Here is a 7,041-nt window from a genome sequence, read left to right on the forward strand (position 1 = left end):
AGGCGTCTTTCTCGACTCATCATTGATTGATACCACTCCATACTCACGCGATGCACACGTCTTGCTGCCTGTACTGTAGTCTGATGGTAGTCTACTGACCTAATGCGCTGAAAACAGTTACATGAAATAAGCGCGACTGGAAGTGTTGTTACAATCAAGGCGTAGTAATCGCTGTAGTTCTATAGACATTTTGTCTAAAATTATTAATTATGATAATCCTCCTTCTAGCAGCTTCAATTTGTCCATTATTGTTAATATGTATATTATGATCACCACTTTTATGTTCTATCATTGCCTAAAACAGCAGAGTTACTTGTTCTGGTAGCTCGACCATTGGTCTAGTAAAAGCATTGCGACAAGCAGACAGTTGCATCTCATTCGGCATGTTACTGTTTTGGATTCTGTCATGTAAAGCGAGGTTGAGTGCCTGCCAGTTTTAGCCGAGAACAAAGCGACAACAGTTTTCAATGGAAAGACTGTTGTTTTACAGCTTTAGTAGATATGTACAGGGAGATGTAACTATCGAATACGAGGATTTGGAAGAGCTGAGCCCCACTGTACGAAGATATTTATCCGAAATTCCCACGCTACCCAACATCGAGCATAATAAGAAAGACATGTGAACTTCTGAAATGCTCCTAGCTGGAAGACACTGTGGTCAAGAATTTCTCCCACAGGCACCTACTCAACTTGGTGCTTATGCTTTACCGTAGACCCACAAGGATGAGACCCCATTTCATCTCGTCGGATCCACCATTGGTTTACCAACATACAAGTTGGTGAAATACGCGGCCAATCTCTTCGCTCCACATGTTAGACAGTGCGAACATCATACCAGAAAATCAGCATATTATGTCAACGGTTAACGTCTTAGACAATGAAGAAGACATTATGGTCAGTTTTGATGTTGTGATACCGTTTACGAATGTGCCTGTCAAAGGTTGTTTCGACGTAGTATCCAAGTGCTTTGTAAATGAAGTGGTCGATTTACTTCGCATCCAACGGTGAGTTTTACGATCAGAGGGATGGAATTGCAATAAGTAGCCCTTTATCTCCAGCTGTTTCAAACCTGCACATGGAGAATTTTGAGGGCATTGCTTTAGACACGGGGCATGAAAGCCTAGTTGTTTCTTTCAACATATTGACGACACGTTCGTCATTTGGCTCCAAGGACGTGAGACCTCAAGGACATTAACACTAACATCCAGTTTACCATGGAGGTTGGAAAAGACAATGGACTGCCCTTCCTCGACGTTCTCGTCTGCCGTAAACGAAATGGACGCCTTGGCCACAGCGCCTATACAAAACCCACCGATCTGTACTTGGAAACCATCAGTAATCATCTCCCGGCACTGTTTCATAAACATTGGTGGATCGTGCAAGAATGATATCAGACGCTGATAACCTGAATCATGAGCTGAGCCACCTGCGCGAAATCTTCACGATCAACGGCCGCAACGTCCATCAAATAATTGAAGTGATTTAAAGAAAGACTCACAACAAGATCACCGATGAGCAGCAGCAAAAGAAGCTTGCTTTCTTGCCATTCTGTGGCTGCGTGTCGGGCAAGATAAGCCGCCTGCTAGAACGACAAAAGATGAAATCGATCTTCAGGCCTCCGACGAAAATCCGTACCTTGCTGGGACCAGTTAAACACGCGGCAGACGTCAGAACAGCTACGGTCTACGAGATACCCTGCGAATCTGGTCAGTCTTATGTCGATCAAGCAGTACGAACTGTGAAACAACACAGCAAGCAGCATGAGAGGTTTTATCACCTACGCTACCCCGAGAAATCTGCTTCAGCTGAGTATGCTTTAGAACGCGGACATCGGATAAAATTTGGCGAAGCATCCGTCGTGGCTCGTACAAACGGCTTCTGGGATTGACTAACTAAAGGAGTCATTGAAACAAAAGTCACCAATAACACCCTAAATAGAGACCGTGTCCTGCAGCATGGTACGGCGTGCGATCCAGAGATCGCGTCGATGAAGCGGGTGCATCGAACGCTGACTCAGTATACCCCAATATACAATGATGCCGCAGGCATCAGTGACGTCACTTACGGCAGTTAGTGTATATAAGGGGCGTACCAGCAGCCCACAGGCAGTCATACCAATTGGCAATTGCCACGGAGTGCTTGGACGAAAGCTTGCGTAATTTTAATTACTTGACATCGTTCGAAACGCGAGAATTTTTATTGGATATTACTTTCATTTCAGAGCATAGCTTCCAATTGCGTGTCTGAGTAGAGGCAATACACATGTAATCTCTGTGAGCAAATGTCTAAACTTGGGACGGAGCTTCGTAAGTAAACACTGTCTTCTTTATATAGACCCATTTTGAGGTACGGAATCCTAAAAAGTGTCAAGTGCAAATATGGTTGGCAACGGCACGGTATCTTACGTGCTGCAGTTAAGAAATTGTCATTCAGAAAATGAACAGTGGTTTTGGAGAAAATGATTGTTTTAAACTGTTTGCAGCATTATTGCTCTGTTCAAGCAACCAGTATCTGCAGAGCGAACTGAAGGGTCATCAATGTTATAAACAATTCCTTGTAAGCAAATGATATTATTGTAGCATCAAAATCAGTCGCTATAACAATTCATACACAGTAAGCTCCGATACGAAAATCTCGCCATAGAAACATAAATATGGTTATGATTACATCCGGTCTGTACTTCAGATTATAGTTTGGAACTACTTTCGGAATCTGAAGAAAAAAAATTCAATATTTGCCATCGTTTGAGAATAAAGTTGCTTTGTGTGGTATAATCGATAGAGATAATTCAGTTTTGAATCTATGCATTCAGAAATCATGCCGGATATTTATTTTGGGTCTTTTATATGTGATGTAAAGTTACTGAAGAAATTTTGGGAAAGCTCACCTTGAGTGGATCCGATGTGAACAACGTAACTTCGTGACCTCTTTCTAGTAGCGCCTTTGTCACAACGTGGAACGCCTTTTGGTGGCTAATGGACGCAGTTGGAGCCATCACCAGTATCTTCGAGGCTGATGCGATGTTTGTCGACACCAGTAATAGGAGAAGTACACGAAACAACCCCGCTGAAATAACAGTTCATTTATTTTCATATTTTTATTGTAGTTTTTGGTACATACTATTTAACCCATACTTATTACATATTTTGCACATCCAATAATTAAGGGGCTCCGGAATGCCCTATACTTGCAATGTTAAAATAACACTTATAAATTACATCTTTCCTCACAAAGTATTTGAGGTAGGAAGTTGAACTTTTTACAGATTATTTATTGGAATATGGGCTACAACTTAACACAGGGATTTTACAAAATTTTAGTTCAGTTATTAAAGATGATTTTTTTTCAATTGTAATGAAAATTCACAACATTTTTTTGCAATTTTTTATTAATATATTCAAAAATATACAGTTTTTTGGAAAAAGGCTGTGTTAAATTATGCAGAAGGTACTGTGTAACATTTACTGAAAGTTTGAAACAAATATGTTTGGAAGATAGAAAACATTTAATTAGTATGAGAAAATAAAAGTTTTGGGAATCGAGCGACAAAGATTGGATTAACTTTTTAGTGCATTCCAGGTCCATAGGATGGATTATCTTCATCCTCTGCAAACTCCTCCTCCAGCTTCCTCTTGTTCCTCCTCCTGTTTACTCTTGCTTGTATTTCTAGACTCTTTACAGCCCTGTCTGCAGCCCGAAGGCGTTCCTTGTCTAAAGCAAGCATCGCTCGTACCATGTTAGAACCTATCTTCATTCCCATATTTCTAAATACCTTGCACCTTACAATGTTGCCATCATTGAAAGTCGCAACAGCATCATACACACCAAAGTGAAGTGTTTCTATTCCACCAAATACAGTCTTGGGGATTCTCGACCATATAACACTATTTACACTTTCATTGGGGTTTTGAGTTTTTCCATGAATACACTTTTTCAACAGTTCAGGTGCTGCTAAGTCTCTGAAAATAGATTTTATCACCTCCATTATTGGATGAGGCAGACTATGCTTATGAGTGTACACTTCACCAGTTAATAATAACACCATTTGACAGCAGTTTAACAGCACCACAGTGGGTCACGCCCATATAGAACACATTTCAAAAAATATTTAAAAATAGTTGTAGTCTTCGGTATTGAATAAATTATATATCTATTAAAAGGTAATAGTCTGCAGATTCAGAAAACGCAAAAAAGTAAAAATTGAACTTTTCATGATTTTAAGCCTTTCCGGAGCCCCTTAAATATTACGTAAGTACCTCAGAAAGCTCATATCATAATAAGACATGAAGGATACAGGCAGCAAGTACAGTTATTTTCCATTATTGAGAAAAGCTATAAACAATGTTACAAATACATTACATTGGTCCGAAACGAAATTGTCGGTAATCTTACGGTTATAGTATCCTACCCTAAGGTAAAAGTTAAACAATATTTAGATATGGCAGTATCACCTGAGAGTCAGTCCAAAGTAAGGTGCAGAAGGTCTCACACTCAATTACGACGAAGTAGCCACGTCCATCTTTTCGTGGTTAATCCACTTTGCGATTGAGACTAGTCTCATAGAGTATGTATTCAGTCCTTATTGGTCCCTGTTTTTCTTTTTTTTTTCATTTACTTTTATTGATTCTTCATCGTTCAATTTGCTCTTAGAGAAATTTTCATTTCCCATCTCATAGTTTACTAAGCGTAAACGAACTTGTTTACACAAAAACTATTTTCTAAATACCTGTAGCATCTCACCTGAAGAATATCGCTGGTTTCGGAATATGTAATTCCACTATCAGATGAATGGAATTTGTCTGCCTGAAATCGATTGTAATGTGACGGATGAAACAATGAAGAGTGCTTTCAGGAAAATATTTTACCTCACGCATTCAAGTGTATACACCTGTGGACCCCACTACATTACCATGATGGCGGAATCTCTACGAATACACTGTTTATCAAGATAATACAGGTACATGTAAATGCTCAGCCTGGTAGGAGTAGCCCCATTTGTACGAGTAATTTGTACCTGATGAGGAAAACTCGCCTGCGATTATTTTTTTCTTTCTCTAATCCATCAGTCTTTTGGCAGATTCCTGCTGACCTCCTTGCTTTCGTAACACACGCCACCTTCTTGATCTGTACGTAACTGCAACACACAACACCGTCCACAGTCTGTATTACATATTCTAGCTTTCGTCTACCCCTTTTATTTTCACTTCTATTAAGCTTTGCAGCACCAAATTTACAATATCAAAGTGCCTCGGCATATGCCCACTTCTTCTAATAAGGATATTCCATATACTTATTTCCTCACCTATTGTTTGTAGTACTTCTTTACTTCGTACTTTTGTAAGTAGGCTGTTTGTGTTTTCTTATTGGCAACGTTACGTAGCGCTCTGTGTGAGAATCACTGTCTGTGCTGTGCAGTCTGTGGCTAGTTTGCATTGTTGTCTGCCATTGTAGTGTTGGGCAGCGGCAGCTGGATGTTAACAGCGCGTAGCGTTGCGCAGTTGGAGGTGAGCCGCCAGCAGTGGTGGATGTGGGGAGAGAGATGGCGGAGTTTTGAAATTTGTCATGAACTGCTATATATATTATGACTATTAAGGTAATACATTGTTTGTTCTCTATTAAAATCTTTCATTTGCTAACTATGCCTATTAGTAGTTAGTGCCTTTCGTAGTTTGAATCTTTTATTTAGCTGGCAGTAGTGGCGCTCGCTGTACTGCAGTAGTTCGAGTAACGAAGATTTTTGTGAGGTAAGTGATTTGTGAAATGTATACGTTAATGTTAGTCAGGGCCATTCTTTTGTAGGGATTTTTGAAAGTCAGACTGCGTTGCGCTAAAAATATTGTGTGTCAGTTTAAGGACAGTCATGTATAATTGTTCAAAGGGGACGTTTCACTTTATCAGTTCACTTAGTTTTTAAAACGCTGTCATAGTAGTTAATTTCAAAAACTTCGAGTTTCTCCTTCTGATTTAAGAAACGCCACATTTCACATTTATACAATTCGTCGGGTCTTACTTGCACATTTCCACCTCGACATTTGATACCGGTAGGGCTCCCTTTGAAAAAATCTTTCTTCACTGTTGCAACTGAACGTCTTCTTTGCTTAGGCCATCCTGTCTAACTTTGTTTCCTAGACAGGAGAAAGCATTCACTCGTACCACTAATGTGGCTGCTTTATTTCAGGCGAGTAGGTCCGCGTCACCAGCGAAACACGTCGTTGGTATCCTCTCCCCTTGCACCATTATTCCTCTTTCGGAATTTTTTAAAATTCCTTCATTGCTCCTTTGACGCCGAAGCTGAACAACGTTGATGATAAGCTGCAACTATGTTTACACCTTCTTTAATCTTATTTGCCTTTCTTGACTTCTGTTTCTGTTACTCCTCTTGGATTAGAAAAACAAAATGAACACTGCCCGAACAGGACATGAAGGCCAACGGTACCGACCGGCCGCCGTGTCATCCTCAGCCCACAGGCATCGCTGGTTTTGGATATGGAGGGGCATGTAGTTAGCGTACCACTCTTCCGCTCGTATGCTAGTTTACGAGACTGGAGCCGCTACTTCTCAATCTAGTAGCACCTCAATTTGCCTCACAAGGGCTGAGAGCGCCCCGCTTGCCTGCAGCGCTCGGCAGACCGGATGGTCACCCATCCAAGTACTAGCCCTGCCCGACAGTGCTTAACTTCGGTGATCTTACTGGAATGTTGGGTTAGATTGTGCTGCAAATTATTACTCCGTCTCTGTACTTCAGCAAAACTCTTCCAAGGACTGTGATTTCCATTTCACATTACTGGAGGCGGTTTCCAGGTCCACAAATGCTGGTATGGTGTCGAATTTTCTTCAATCTGCCTACCACTACTAACAGCTTTGTCTGAAATTGTTCTCTTGTTTTTTTGCCCTTAGTGAAACTTAACTGCTTCTCGTCTAACATGTCTTGAAATTTTCTTTCTATTCTTCTATATATTGTTCTGGAAAAGACCGGAAATTAGAATTTAAAAGAGCTTCGGAAAACTTGGGCTCAAATAATTCGGAAGGGATAGAAAACAT

Source organism: Schistocerca piceifrons, chromosome 2 (genome assembly GCF_021461385.2).
Source record: "Schistocerca piceifrons isolate TAMUIC-IGC-003096 chromosome 2, iqSchPice1.1, whole genome shotgun sequence".
NCBI lineage: Eukaryota > Metazoa > Arthropoda > Insecta > Orthoptera > Acrididae > Schistocerca > Schistocerca piceifrons.